This window comes from Ranitomeya variabilis, chromosome 3 (genome assembly GCF_051348905.1).
Source record: "Ranitomeya variabilis isolate aRanVar5 chromosome 3, aRanVar5.hap1, whole genome shotgun sequence".
In the NCBI taxonomy this organism is placed as follows: Eukaryota; Metazoa; Chordata; class Amphibia; order Anura; family Dendrobatidae; genus Ranitomeya; species Ranitomeya variabilis.
In genome coordinates, this window is record NC_135234.1 from 712,183,340 (window position 1) to 712,199,707 (window position 16,368).

General features: G+C 46.5%; 1 protein-coding gene and 1 long non-coding RNA gene across 3 annotated transcripts in view; one reads left to right on the forward strand and one right to left on the reverse strand.

Annotated features, from left to right (window-relative positions):
- Positions 1-16,368, reverse strand: part of MTUS2 (microtubule associated scaffold protein 2) — an 866,587-nt gene that overhangs the window by 809,705 nt on the left and 40,514 nt on the right. The gene's annotated exons all lie outside the window — the stretch shown is intronic.
- On the forward strand, positions 14,450-15,698 carry LOC143818548 (uncharacterized). The gene is made up of 4 exons (XR_013224600.1): positions 14,450-14,698; positions 14,786-14,865; positions 15,209-15,282; positions 15,584-15,698. It is a non-coding gene; the product is annotated as an uncharacterized LOC143818548 (long non-coding RNA).

The window sequence follows — 16,368 nt, forward strand, 5'->3', positions numbered from 1 at the left end:
CTGCAAATTTTCAGAAGAAAAATAGGGAAAAAAATTAAAATCTTCAAATGAGTCTCCGTTTTACAGTCCGAATTATTCAGCTTCCCAGAGAGGGGGGTAGGGTGTGATCGGGAGCACTGGTGGAGCAGGGTCACAGGAGGTGTTCGGTGGTCTGGCGAAGATCTGACTCATCCCAGGCTGGTGCAGCAGGTTCGGTAGTGCGGGGGCTCCGCCATTTTGTGAAAGCCCCACACATCCATCCCAGGCTGATGTGCAGCGCCCCAGAGTACTGGTTGTTGCAGTACTGTGGCTCCGCCACTATGGGGAGCTATGGTACGTCTGATGGCACTGAAGGAGTTCATCTGATCAGGTATCACAGACACCAATACATTTCACAGCCGGGCCTCCGGGGGGAGCTAAGGGTTCTATTCACTAGGCCACTCCCCACCATAGTGGGTAAACTGGGGGTCAGGCAGGAAGTTAGTCAGAAGCTGACTGGGTTGGAACCAGGCAACACCTTGTGGCAGAGGGTGTTGTGGGGGAAGATACAGTAGGGTCTCTGTCAGGGGTGGGATCCTGACAGAGGCTTGGCAACTTGAACGAACGTAACGGGACCGTGCCTGCTCAGGATAGCGGCGGTGCCCAAGAAAGGATCAGAAGCGAGATAGATTGTGCTGAGTGAGAAACGAGATCATAGCAATAGGAGAATACCAGTAGGAGTCGTGCTGTAAGACCAAAGCAACATCCTACTGAGGCGCATAACCGGTGGCCGGAACGCCGAGGGAGTATAATAATATCCAGCTTCAAGCAATACTCTAAACAGCGGCAGGACAGTCAGTCTCAGGCGGGCTGTCTAACTCAAATCACCTATGCAGTCTTGGGGGGCAACTTGTGGAGAGGGGCGACTCTAGGGTCCCGGAAGAGCTCCGAGCCTACCCGTCAAACGGGTGCTGTTGTGAATTTACCTTTTGGCTCCCTCTAGTGGCTACTAGTGATTTTACTCTGGGTATGTCATTCATCCCTTGTATGCTCACCTGGGTCGTTAGGTCAGGGGTGTTGCTATATAAGCTCCCTGGACCTTCAGTTCAATGCCTGGCAACGTTGATATCAGAACTAATCTGTAGTGCTCTGGTCTTCTGTTCCTGGTTCCTGCTTGATTAAGCTAAGTCTGCTTTCTTGCTTTTTGCTATTTGTTTTTGTTTGCATTTTTGTCCAGCTTGTATATAATCTGTTTCCTGACCTTGCTGGAAGCTCTAGGGTGGCTGGTGTTCTCCCCCCGGGCCGTTAGACGGTTCGGGGGTTCTTGAATCTCCAGCGTGGATTTTGATAGGGTTTTTGTTGACCATATAAGTTATCTTACTATATTCTGCTATTAGTAAAGTGGGCCTCTCTTTGCTAAAATCTAGTTCATCTCTGTGTTTGTCATTTCCTCTTACCTCACCGTTATTATTTGTGGGGGGCTGCTATCCTACTTTTGGGGTCTATTCTCTGGAGGCAAGAGAGGTCTTTGTTTTCCTCTTCTAGGGGTAGTTAGTCCTCCGGCTGGCGCGAGACATCTAGCGACCAATGTAGGCATGTTCCCCGGCTACTGCTAGTGTTGGCGTTAGGAGTAGATATATGGTCAACCCAGTTACCACTGCCCTATGAGCTGGATTTTTGTACGTCGCAGACTTACTTGTTTCTCTGAGACCCTCGCCATTGGGGTCATAACAGTTTGCCAGGCCAGAATTAAATGTTAAATGCATTGCAGAAGCGGGATTATAAGAAAGAAAGTTCTGAGTTTTTTTTTCTCTCTCTCATTTTTTTTTTTTCTTTTCCCCTTTACCTCTGAGTGGCTTGTGTTTGCTGCAGACATGAATGTCCAGACCTTGATTACAAGTGTGGACCAGCTTGCTGCTCGTGTGCAGGGCATACAAGATTATGTTATCAGAAGTCCTATGTCAGAACCTAAGATACCGATTCCTGAACCGTTTTCCGGAGACCGATTTAAATTTAGAAATTTCAGGAATAATTGTAAATTGTTTTTGTCCCTGAAACCCTGTTCATCTGGAGACTCCGCTCAGCAAGTAAAAATTGTTATTTCTTTTTTACGGGGCGACCCTCAGGATTGGGCCTTCTCGCTGGCGCCAGGAGATCCGGCATTGGCTGACATTGATGCGTTTTTTCTGGCGCTCGGTTTGCTTTATGAGGAACCCAATCTTGAGATTCAGGCAGAAAAGGCCTTGCTGGCTATGTCTCAGGGCCAGGACGAGGCTGAAGTGTATTGCCAAAAATTTCGGAAATGGTCCGTGCTGACCCAGTGGAACGAGTGTGCATTGGCTGCTAATTTTAGAAATGGCCTTTCTGAAGCCATTAAGAATGTGATGGTGGGTTTTCCCATTCCCACAGGTCTGAATGATTCTATGGCCCTGGCTATTCAAATCGACCGGCGGTTGCGGGAGCGCAAAACCGCTAATTCCCTCATGGTGTTGTCTGAACAGACACCTGATTTAATGCAATGTGATAGAATCCTGACTAGAAATGAGCGGAAAATTCATAGACGCCGGAATGGCTTGTGTTACTACTGTGGTGATTCTGCACATGTTATCTCAGCATGCTCTAAACGTCTTACTAAGGTTGTTAGTCCGGTCGCCATTGGTAATTTGCAACCTAAATTTATTCTATCTGTAACTTTGATTTGCTCACTGTCATCGTATCCTGTCATGGCGTTTGTGGACTCGGGTGCTGCTCTGAGCCTTATGGATCTGTCATTTGCCAAGCGCTGCGGATTTGTTCTTGAGCCATTGGAAAATCCTATTCCTCTTAGGGGTATTGATTCTACGCCATTGGCAAAAAATAAACCGCAGTTTTGGACACAGGTTACCATGTGCATGACTCCCGAACATCGGGAGGTAATACGTTTTCTTGTTCTGCATAAAATGCATGATTTGGTTGTTTTGGGTTTGCCATGGTTACAGACCCATAATCCAGTCTTGGACTGGAAGGCTATGTCAGTGTCAAGTTGGGGCTGCCATGGAATTCATGGAGATTCCCTGCCCTTGTCTATTGCTTCTTCTACGCCTTCGGAAGTTCCGGCGTATTTGTCTGATTATCAGGATGTCTTCAGCGAGTCTAAGTCCAGTGCACTGCCTCCTCATAAGGAATGTGACTGTGCAATAGATTTGATTCCTGGCAGTAAGTTTCCTAAGGGGAGACTGTTTAATCTGTCGGTACCTGAACATACCGCGATGCGTTCATATATCAAGGAGTCTCTTGAGAAGGGGCATATCCGTCCTTCTTCTTCCCCTCTTGGTGCGGGATTCTTTTTTGTGGCCAAAAAGGACGGATTTTTGAGGCCTTGTATTGACTATCGGCTTTTAAATAAGATCACTGTTAAATTTCAGTATCCTTTGCCGCTGTTGTCAGATTTGTTTGCCCGGATTAAAGGTGCCAAGTGGTTCACCAAGATAGACCTTCGTGGTGCGTACAACCTTGTGCGCATTAGGCAAGGCGATGAATGGAAAACCGCATTCAATACGCCCGAAGGTCATTTTGAGTACTTGGTGATGCCATTCGGTCTCTCTAATGCACCTTCAGTTTTTCAGTCCTTCATGCATGACATTTTCCGGAAGTATCTGGATAAATTTTTGATTGTTTATCTGGATGATATTCTGGTTTTTTCTGATGATTGGGACTCGCATGTGGAGCAGGTCAGGATGGTTTTTGAGATTCTGCGTGAAAATTCTTTGTTTGTAAAAGGCTCAAAGTGTCTCTTTGGTGTACAGAAGGTTCCCTTTTTGGGGTTCATTTTTTCCCCTTCTGCTGTGGAGATGGATCCAGTCAAGGTCCGAGCTATTCATGATTGGACTCAACCCTCGTCAGTTAAGAGTCTTCAGAAGTTCTTGGGTTTTGCTAACTTCTACCGTCGTTTTATCGCAAATTTCTCTAGCGTTGTTAAACCGCTGACGGATATGACCAAGAAAGGCTCTGATGTAGCTAACTGGGCTCCTGCTGCCGTGGAGGCTTTCCAGGAGTTAAAACGCCGGTTTACTTCGGCGCCTGTTTTGTGCCAGCCTGACATCTCACTTCCTTTTCAGGTTGAGGTGGATGCTTCGGAGATTGGGGCAGGGGCCGTTTTGTCACAGAGAGGCCCTGGTTGCTCTACTATGAGACCTTGTGCCTTTTTCTCTAGGAAGTTTTCGCCGGCAGAGCAAAATTATGATGTGGGCAATCGGGAGTTGTTGGCCATGAAGTGGGCATTTGAGGAGTGGCGTCATTGGCTCGAGGGTGCTAAGCATCGTGTGGTGGTCTTGACTGATCACAAAAACCTGATGTATCTCGAGTCTGCTAAACGCCTGAATCCTAGACAGGCCCGCTGGTCATTGTTTTTCTCCCGTTTTGACTTTGTGGTCTCGTATTTACCAGGGTCTAAGAATGTGAAGGCCGACGCTCTGTCTAGGAGCTTTGTGCCTGATGCTCCTGGAGTCGCTGAACCTGTGGGTATTCTTAAGGAAGGAGTTATCGTGTCTGCTATTTCTCCAGATCTGCGACGTGTGTTGCAGAGATTTCAGGCTGGTAGGCCTGACTCTTGTCCACCTGACAGATTGTTTGTGCCTGCTAGATGGACCAGCAGAGTCATTTCCGAGGTTCATTCCTCGGTGTTGGCAGGGCACCCGGGAATTTTTGGCACCAGAGATCTGGTGGCCAGGTCCTTTTGGTGGCCTTCCTTGTCAAGGGATGTGCGGTCATTTGTACAGTCCTGTGGTACTTGTGCTCGAGCTAAGCCTTGCTGCTCTCGTGCCAGCGGGTTGCTCTTGCCCTTGCCTGTCCCGAAGAGACCTTGGACACACATCTCTATGGATTTCATTTCTGATCTTCCGGTGTCTCAGGGCATGTCTGTCATCTGGGTGATATGTGATCGTTTCTCCAAGATGGTCCATTTGGTTCCTTTGCCTAAGCTGCCCTCTTCTTCTGATCTGGTTCCTGTGTTCTTCCAGAACGTGGTTCGTTTGCACGGCATTCCTGAGAATATTGTGTCGGACAGAGGATCCCAGTTTGTTTCCAGGTTCTGGCGATCCTTTTGTGGTAGGATGGGCATTGAGTTGTCGTTTTCATCCGCTTTCCATCCCCAGACTAACGGACAAACGGAGCGAACTAATCAGACTCTGGAGGCTTATTTGAGGTGTTTTGTCTCTTCTGATCAGGATGATTGGGTGACCTTCTTGCCGTTGGCTGAATTTGCCCTTAATAATCGGGCTAGTTCCGCCACCTTGGTTTCGCCATTTTTCTGCAACTCTGGTTTCCATCCTCGTTTTTCCTCGGGACATGTGGAGCCTTCTGACTGTCCTGGGGTGGATTCCGTGGTGGATAGGTTGCAGCGGATCTGGGGGCATGTGGTGGACAACTTGAAGTTATCACAGGAGAAGGCTCAGCGTTTTGCCAACCGCCGCCGCGGTGTGGGTCCCCGACTTCGCGTTGGGGATTTGGTGTGGCTGTCTTCTCGATTTGTTCCTATGAAGGTCTCCTCTCCCAAACTTAAGCCTCGCTTTATTGGTCCTTACAAGATATTGGAAATCATTAATCCTGTATCCTTTCGCCTGGATCTTCCGGTGTCATTTGCCATCCACAACGTATTTCATAGGTCCTTGTTGCGGCGGTACATTGTGCCTGTGGTTCCTTCTGCTGAGCCTCCTGCTCCGGTGTTGGTTGAGGGCGAGTTGGAGTACGTGGTGGAGAAGATCTTAGATTCTCGTCTCTCCAGGCGGAGGCTTCAGTACCTGGTCAAGTGGAAGGGCTATGGTCAGGAGGATAATTCCTGGGTGGTCGCCTCTGATGTGCATGCGGCCGATTTAGTTCATGCCTTTCACGCCGCTCATCCTGATCGCCCTGGTGGTCTTGGTGAGGGTTCGGTGACCCCTCACTAAGGGGGGGGGTACTGTTGTGAATTTACCTTTTGGCTCCCTCTAGTGGCTACTAGTGATTTGACTCTGGGTATGTCATTCATCCCTTGTATGCTCACCTGGGTCGTTAGGTCAGGGGTGTTGCTATATAAGCTCCCTGGACCTTCAGTTCAATGCCTGGCAACGTTGATATCAGAACTAATCTGTAGTGCTCTGGTCTTCTGTTCCTGGTTCCTGCTTGATTAAGCTAAGTCTGCTTTCTTGCTTTTTGCTATTTGTTTTTGTTTGGATTTTTGTCCAGCTTGTATATAATCTGTTTCCTGACCTTGCTGGAAGCTCTAGGGTGGCTGGTGTTCTCCCCCTGGGCCGTTAGACAGTTCGGGGGTTCTTGAATCTCCAGCGTGGATTTTGATAGGGTTTTTGTTGACCATATAAGTTATCTTACTATATTCTGCTATTAGTAAAGTGGGCCTCTCTTTGCTAAAATCTAGTTCATCTCTGTGTTTGTCATTTCCTCTTACCTCACCGTTATTATTTGTGGGGGGCTGCTATCCTACTTTTGGGGTCTATTCTCTGGAGGCAAGAGAGGTCTTTGTTTTCCTCTTCTAGGGGTAGTTAGTCCTCCGGCTGGCGCGAGACATCTAGCGACCAACGTAGGCATGTTCCCCGGCTACTGCTAGTGTTGGCGTTAGGAGTAGATATATGGTCAACCCAGTTACCACTGCCCTATGAGCTGGATTTTTGTACGTCGCAGACTTACTTGTTTCTCTGAGACCCTCGCCATTGGGGTCATAACAGGGTGCCGTCCCAACCAGAACATCAGGGAGGGACGGAGGATTAGCAGAACATCATCTAATCGAGTTGTGAGGGAACTTAAGAAACAGACACAACAGTTGTGGGGTACTTTCCGTAAGCACAGCAGGGAAGGACCACAACACCTAGCGCTAGGGGGAAGGCGCAGATTTCCACCTGTGAAGAGAACTCTGGAGGTGCCATTGGACCGGCCGGACTTGCGCAGCCTGGTGAACCGTATTCTGGACTGAGGACCCAGAGATCTTCAGTAAAGAGGTAAAGAGACTGCAACCTGGTGTCCTCGTTATTTACCGCGACCTGCACCCCACAACTGCACCGCTACACCACCACTTATTGCACCGGACGTCCCCCACTGACAGACAGGGCCACGGACCGGGTCTAGCCACCGTGACAACCCCAGGACTGAGACCCAGAGGCCCGGCTCCGGGTACCCCTCGGCCCTGCGGCGGTGTGGGGGCGCTCCAGATGCACGGCAGTTTAGCAGCTGCTCGGTGGTGCGGGGGCTCCGCTGACATTTTGGGAAATCCCAGAGCCCCTACACATCCATCCCAGGCTGATGCACGGCAGTTTTGGAGATGTTCGGTCCAGTGATGTATATGCCACAGCCCTGTGTCTCCAGTGATGTATATGCTCCAAACCCTGTGTCTCCAGTGATATGTATGCCCCAGCCCAGTGTTTCCAGTGATATATATGCCCCAGCCCAGTGTTTCCAGTGATATATATGCCCCAGCCCAGTGTCTCCAGTGATGTATGTGTCCAAGCTCTGTGTCTCCAGTGGTGTATATGCCCCAACCCTGGGTCTTCAGTAATGTATATGCCCCAGCTCTGTGTCTCCAGTGATGTATATGCCCCAGCTCTGTGTCTCACTTGATGTATATGCTCCAAACACTGTGTCCAGTGATGTGTATGTCCCAGCCATGTGTCTCCAGTGATGTATGTGTCCAAACTCTGCGTCTCCAGTGGTGTATATGCCTCAACCCTGTGTCTCCAGTGATGTATATGCCCCAGCTTTGTGTCTCCAGTTGATGTATATGCCCCAGCTCTGTGTATCCAGTGATGTATATGCCCCAGCTCTGTGTCTCCAGTGATGTATATGCTCCAAACCCAGTGTCTCATGTGATGTGTATGCCCCAGCCCAGTGATATATATGCCCCAGCCCAGTGTCTCCAGTGATGTATGTGTCCAAGCTCTGTGTCTCCAGTGGTGCATATGCCCCAACCCTGGGTCTCCAGTGATGTATATGCCCCAGCTCTGTGTATCCATTGATGTATATGCTCCAAACACTGTGTCCACTGATGTATATGCCCCAGCCATGTGTCTCCAGTGATGTATGTGTCCAAGCTCTGTGTCTCCAGTGGTGTATATGCCCCACCCCTGTGTCTCCAGTGATGTGTATGCCCCAGATCTGTGTCTCCAGTGATGTATATGCCCCAACTCTGGGTCTCCAGTGATGAATATGCCCCAGCCCTGTGTCTGCAGTGATGTATATGCCCCAGCCATGTGTCTCCAGTGATGTGTATGCCCCAGTCTTGTGTCTCCAGTGATATATATGCCCCAGTCCTGTGTCTCCAGTGCTGTGTATGCCCCACCCCTGTGTCTACAGTAATGTATATGCCCCAGCCATGTGTATCCAGTGGTGCATATGCCCCAACCCTGGGTCTCCAGTGATGTATATGCCCCAGCTCTGTGTATCCATTGATGTATATGCTCCAAACACTGTGTCCAGTGATGTATATGCCCCAGCCGTGTGTCTCCAGTGATGTATATGCCCCAGCTCTGTGTCTCCAGTGATGTATATGCCACAGCCCAGTGTCTCCAGTGATGTACCGTATATACTCGAGTATAAGCCGATCCGAGTATAAGCCGAGACCCCTAATTTTGCCACAAAAAACTGGGAAAACTTAATGACTCGAGTATAAGCCTATGGTGGGAAATGCAGCAGCTACTGGTAAATGTCAAAAATAAAAATAGATACCAATAAAAGTAAAATTAATTGAGACATCAGTAGGTTAAGTGTTTTTGAATATCCATATTGAATCAGGAGCCCCATATAATGTTCCATAAAGTTTATGATGGGCCCCATAAGATGCTCCATATTAAAATATGCCCCATATAGTGCTGCACAAATGCTGATTATGGCCCCATAAGATGCTCCATACAGACATTTGCCCCATATAATGCTGCACAAATGCGGATTATGGCCACATAAGATGCTCCATACAGACATTTGCCCAATATAATGCTGCACAAACGTTGACAATGGCCACATAAGATGCTCTATAAAGATATTTGCCCCATATAATGCTCCACAAACGTTGATAATGGCCACATAAGATGCTCTATAAAGATATTTGCCCCATATAAAGCTGCACAAACATTGATTATGCCCCATAAGATGCTCCATGTAGACATTTGCCCCATATGCTGTTGCTGCGATAAAAAAAAACAAAAACATACTCACCTCTCGTCGCTCAGGCCCCCGGCACTTGCTATATTCACCTGCTCCCCGTTCCACTGCCGCCGGCCGCCACTCCATCTTCCCTGTCCTCTGCACTGACTGTTCAGGCAGAGGGTGGCGCGCACACTAATCACGTCATTGGGCCCTCTGACCTGAGCGTCAATGCAGAGGATGGGGAAGACGCAGCAGTGGCCGGCGGCGGTGGAACGGGGAACAGGTGAATATCGCGCACTGCGTTATACTCACCTGCTCCTGGCACGGTCCCTGGTTCCCTGGTGCCGGCAGCTTCTTCCTGTAGTGAGCGGTCACATGGTACAGCTCATTGCAGTAATGAATATGCGGCTCTACCCCTATGGGAGTGGTGTCCATATTCATTACTGTGATGAGCGGTACCATGTGACCGCTCACAACAAGAAGAAGCTGCCGGTGCCGGGGAACCAGGAACTGCGCAAGGAGCAGGTGAGTATGATTACACAGCTGCTGCTCCACCTCCCCTGCCGACACCTGGGTATGACTCGAGTATAAGCCGAGAGGGGTAATTTCAGCCAAAAAAATGGGCTGAAATTCTCGGCTTATACTCGAGTATATACGGTATATGCCACAGCCCTGTGTCTCCAGTGATGTATATGCTCCAAATCCTGTGTCTCCAGTGATGTGTATGCCCCAGCCCAGTGTCTCCAGTGATATATATGCCCCAGCCCTGTGTCTCCACTGCTGTTTGTGCCCTAGCCCTGTGTCTCCAGTGATGTATATGCCTAGCCCAATGTCTCAGTGATGTATATGTCTTAGCCCAGTGTCTCCAGTGATGTATATGCCCCAGCCCAGTGTTTCCAGTCCAGTGATGTATTTGCACCAACCAAGTGTCTCCAGTGATGCATATGCCCCAGCCCAGTGTCTCCAGTGATGTATATAATGCAGCCCCATGAAAAGCAGCTACTAGTAACAACATCATCTATACCACCTAACATCAAATGTCACACCAAAGGGAAGCAGCTACAGCCATCACGTTAGGGGTAAGTTAATTAATTGTTTGAACAAATTTAGCAGAAATATATCAGGGTGATTTTCAAGTTGATAATTTTGTACGGCCCCCGAAAGATGGTATAAATATCTAAATGTCCCTTTGCAAAAAAAAAAGGTTCCCCACCCCTTGTGTAGATGATTGTGTCATACATCAATGTTACACACCTTGATATTTTATTATTACATTGTTTTTGTGCATAAGCCTCCATTTGTATTTGAATTTTATAAAAATGTACTGCAATGTCTGGAACCATCATTCTATAAAGGGATTGTGGTACATGTAGTTTTTTTTAGATAAGTCATTACTGTTATTTTTCTTATGACTTTTTTTTTTAAATTTCTAACCTGAAACTAGATTTTGATCTCTTTGGTTATGGTGATTTTATGAAGATATGTGAAAGTGGACAAACTGATGCTTAGAAAAATCGGCACTTCTTCAACTTTTATTTTGAGGAGGTGTTGTGTTTCAAATTTTTTTGCTAAGGTCACTCTTTTAGCCACTAATAACAATTTGTATGCATTATTTATAAAAAAAAATCACACAAAATCAACACAAAACTGCATGAAGGTGCACTGAGCGCATAAAGTGCTGAGTAGCATCTTGACAATGTGCCAGGTGTCTACTTCCAGAATATTCACAGGTATGAGCGTTTAGTATGATTTACTGTTTTAATTATTAAGAATTTTTGCGCAGGTCAGCTTAAAAAAATATTGTCCTGGGTACCAAAGGTGCAAAGTGTAAAAAAAAAAAAAAAAAAAAACAGCAGAGAAATGATTAAAAAGGTTGGGAAAGAGCATGTCATTCAGATATAAACTCACATATTGACCTTGGGCATGTGTACAGTCACTTGTGCCAGAAATACAGGGGACCTTCTTGTTATAGATTGTGGTGTAAGCAGGACTGGCTGCAAATCTTACCCTGGGGGGCAAGCCCAAAGTACTGGCCCATGAGTGGTGCAGCCCGTCTTTAGGCTTGGTCCTCAAAGAGCGCTCCGAGATGCGTCTAACAACAGTTCATTGCATAAAACTCCGAGCCCCGTTCTGCTGTGTTTTTAGAGAGTAATCACAAATGGTTTACATATTGTTAAGGGCAATTTCAGCAAAATGATGCAGCCATTAAAAATAAAGCAATTTGCACTAAATATCCAATTATAAAGTAGAAAGAGGTTACAGTTTGAATCATCCCCTCATCATAATCACTAAGCCCCTAACAGTGATAATTCCCCCATAGAATAATAAGAAAACAATCTCCCTCTCGATTATAACATACCTCCTTGCACGGACCACCCATAGTAATAATTGATCCCTTACACACAGGTTATAACATACACCACGTACCTCCCTGCAGCCATCACACACCCTGAAGAAACACACACCCTGAAGTATAATGATTAAAGGGTTATTCCCCAAAAAGTTATTCCTTATGTATAGGACAGTGGATAACATGGTGATCGCTGGGGAGCCAACCACTGAGGGGCTCTGGAATCTCATCCTCAATACAGTGGAGATACACATGTACAGAATCTGCTCAACGTTTTGTGCATGGGACTGCCGAGTACAGTGCTTGGCTATTTCCAGCAGCCCCACATACAGTGATTCGAGTGGAGGCCTCTCATGCGCACCTTCCCGCCATTCAGGAGCCACTGCAAGAGCGCCATTCTTGGGGAACCAGAGCCATGCTTGTGGGAGCTCAGGGGGTCCCAGTGGTCAGATCTCCACCGAACAGCAAGCAACAAGTTCTCTTCTATTCTATCAATAGTGAGTAACTTAATTTTTTAATAAAAATCCTTTAATTATTTTCCCACAGATTGATATAATAAATCAATTGCCAAACCACCATCTCAAATGACCCAGAGCACTGTCACTTTGCTACATTAAATATCTACATAACCAGTTAAGCACTGCCACCAGTGTGGCACAACAGGATACACACAAACCAGTGGCACACTGACAGCGGTGCTCACCAACCTGAGTACTAATGAATGAGTGATCAACCTCACCTGGTGTCACAGCCGGCCACAGACAATGGCATCTCCCAGCCCACAAGCTCTGCATTGCGACGGATAGGATGTACAGGCATGTTGCTGCTTAAGTGTGTCTTACAAATTGTGATGTGGCCACATGTGACTTACTCCTCTCCCCTTCTATATACAATCCCATACTGCAATACATCCCTCCTCTCAGCCCTCTATATACAGCCCCTTGTGTAGTGCATCACTCATCTCAGTCCTTTATATGCAGGCCCCTCCTGCATTACATCACTCATTGCAGCCCTTTTATATACAGCCTCCTCCTCAAAGCCTATACATTAAGCTCCCTCTGCCAGAACAGCCCTCATCTCAGCCCGCTATATAACATAAAGCCCCCTCTTGCAGTATATTTCTCCTCAGCCCCTCTACATACAGCTCCCTCCAACAATATATTGCTCCTCATAGAGGAACATCTGTAGACCATCACTCCTCAGCCCCTATAAACACAGCCCCGATCAGCAGTGAATTGCTCCTCAGCCCTCTATACACAGCCTTCAGCAGTAGAACATTGCTCCTCAGCCCTCTATACAGAGCATCGAGCAGTAGAACATTGCTCCTCAGCCCTCTATACAGAGCATCGAGCAGTAAAACATTGCTCCTCAGCCCTCCATACACAGCCTCCAGCAGTAGAACATTGCTCCTCAGCCCTCTATACAGAGCATCGAGCAGTAGAACATCGCTCCTCAGCCCTCTATACAGAGCATCGAGCAGTAGAACATTGCTCCTCAGCCCTCTATACAGAGCATCGAGCAGTAGAACATTGCTCCTCAGCCCTCCATACACAGCCTCCAGCAGTAGAACATTGCTCCTCAGCCCTCTATACAGAGCATCGAGCAGTAGAACATTGCTCCTCAGCCCTCTATACAGAGCATCGAGCAGTAGAACATTGCTCCTCAGCCCTCCATACACAGCCTCCAGCAGTAGAACATTGCTCCTCAGGCCTCTATACAGAGCATCGAGCAGTAGAACATTGCTCCTCAGCCCTCTATACACAGCCTTCAGCAGTAGAACATTGCTCCTCAGCCCTCTATACAGAGCATCGAGCAGTAGAACATTGCTCCTCAGCCCTCTATACAGAGCATCGAGCAGTAGAACATTGCTCCTCAGCCCTCCATACACAGCCTCCAGCAGTAGAACATTGCTCCTCAGCCCTCTATAAAGAGCATCGAGCAGTAGAACATTGCTCCTCAGCCCTCTATACACAGCCTTCAGCAGTAGAACATTGCTCCTCAGCCCTCTATACAGAGCATCGAGCAGTAGAACATTGCTCCTCAGCCCTCCATACACAGCCTCCAGCAGTAGAACATTGCTCCTCAGCCCTCTATACAGAGCATCGAGCAGTAGAACATTGCTCCTCAGCCCTCTATACACAGCCTTCAGCAGTAGAACATTGCTCCTCAGCCCTCTATACAGAGCATCGAGCAGTAGAACATTGCTCCTCAGCCCTCTATACAGAGCACCGAGCAGTAGAACATTGCTCCTCAGTCCTTCTATACACTGCCTCCATCCTCATGCTCCTCTCTAGCAAGTAAGAGGTGCAGAACCACTAAGATAATCAGCAGCCGGTAAGATGAAGTACAGTACTGTGCAAAAGTTTTAGGCAAGTGTAGATAAATGCTGCAAATTAAGACTTTAAAAAAGGGTTAAACGTTAATTTTTATCAGTTAACAAAATTCAAAATTAATAAACAAAAGAAATGACTGCCAATTAGTATAGATCAAGAAATTTAGCAAATGCAAAAAAGATGAATCACTTTATGTATAAAGACTAGAACAGTCAGAAAGCGCAGCACCTGCCTCTATTTGAAGTGGTCTGCCCATTGTGTCTCTATTTTCAGATGCTATATTTAAGGCCATGATCAAACTTAAATGAGAACTGTATTTTTAACAAAATTTACATAAATAAGTAGTACATACAAACATAAGACACTTTGTCACATCTTATCTGAGAATTATGCTTTCTCCACTTATGAGCCACTCTTACCCTTCCCCACCTCCTGAACTCACAATTCACTCTGAAATAAACAGTTCAAATTTGTATTGCTCTAGGCCAGACTTAAAAAAAGGGGGCTGGACGATTTCTCCGATACACATAACATTATGGGTTATAGTTAAATTAGTGACAAAATGTTTGGTGGAGAAAGGTTGAACTTGATGGACCTATGTCTTTTTTCAACCTATGCTACTATGTAACAATGACAGCCAGAACAGTGAGGTGTCAGGTTACACCTCTTATTATACTCTACGGAGAGAGGAGGGGGGAGGCGGAGTGAGGAGCAGAGTAAGAAATCAAGCAGAGGGAGACATACAAAAATCATGCTGAGCTTTCTGACAAGTCTTTTTCCTCAACCCAGAGATGGATTAATCTATATAATCACTTCCGGTCCGGGAGTATGCACTTCAGGTGCGGCGGTTTTTCAGGGCGGCATTCCAGCCCACCCTCACCTCCCATCCAGGACAGCACAGCAGGGCGCGGGAAGCGCCGCTGACTCCTGAACAGGACACAGGACATTACAGGTACTCGAGCTGCTTGCCCCTTATCTTCCTTTTCCGGTCACCTTGCATTACCGCTCACTTACTTGTTGATACCTACCTGACTTACAGGCCATTCCTAAAGTTACGGCCCCCTTCAACCAGGCTCCTTCCACCCGGGACACAGAGGTCTTTACTGGCCCGACAATAAGGTATCCGGTGGCACCCTAACCATTTACACCATAATTAACACCTGAGGGGATTTTTAAGCTGCCACACTTATCAACAATCTGCTTCATTATTTCCTTGGTGTACGGCCATATATATCCAAGACTACTAAGGGCACATCTCATGGGACTTATACCTGATATCCCAGCACACCACTATTTCTTCAGCAGTATGGGGACTCCATTACCATGACTATGTACACAGCATATCCTCTATGACTACACGTGTCTGGGACCCCTACACCCCGAAATACAAATAAGATTCCTGTACATATACTGTCTGTCTATCTTTACACTATGTAATATCGATATCTTATCATAATGACAGGTTATGTTTTAAAGGGATCGTTTGCTCACCCTATACTACTGCCACTCTTATGTATGTGTATCAAAGGATCAGAGGTAAACAATGTGCATTTTACCTGTCATTACTTACTTGATTTACCTGTCCTACCTTATTGCTAAATATTTGCTTTCGCTGCTCCCGATCGCAAGTCCTTCATCACCCCTGGTTGCCTTTTTTACTTTTGTTCTTTTGTTTTTTGTTGTAAATAATTTTGTCTTCCTTCTCTGGTGTTTGTTAATTCTTTGGTTATTGTTACTGTTGTTTTTAATTTTTAATTTTTCTTGTGGTTCAGTTAAAAATGTCTATAATGTTGCTACATGACAAACAGTTATTTATACTGTCTCTTTGCTTTCCTAGCAACCCCATGAATAAGACCCGGGAGGGTCGAAACGTTGGGTTCTATCTACAAATATCGATGTGGCAACTTTTTTTTGTTCTTCTGAATAAACTTGGCATATACCCTTTTGCATCATACCAGTATTGAGTGTGCAGTAATTTTCTCCTTATGATTGACTAGACCACACGGTCTGTTTTACCAGCACTTCCCTGTCCCTGACCTGAGTGCACACCATTATCCCTACATATAATCTATATAATGTACAGAAATGCTGTATATAGTCCTCCATGATGCTGCAGATTATGTGTGCTAAGGAATGAACAGGAATCCATCCCTGTGTTTTGGGCTGTGTATGGGAGACAACATAGCAGCTAGTCTCGGCCTACCAGTTCAGAGTAAATTGCAATGTAAGAAATGAATAGTATTCATGGCAAAATTTTGCATACTGGCAATATAATGTTGAGAAATTGTGTTATTCCTCAGGTACACACGACAGCCTATTCTAAAAAGTTACCCTTTAAAGTGCCAATACAGGTTAGATTTTTGTTGGCTGAACCATTATATGTCCGGCAGTTCTTTTTCCTGATTCCCTAATACCCATTAACATTAAACTCAGCCAATGAGTTCTCTATGGAAAGTCACTGCCAGACTCTTTTGGCAGCAGTTAATATATTTAAATTTGTGGCATTATCTGAGCGGGAGAGTTGGGAGGCTCGCCCATACACAGTGAGTTCGGAAGACAATAAAGAAGTAGTCTCAACACGTGTCTTTATAAGTGAACGCTCCTCAGCCTCTTGCCTTTCTT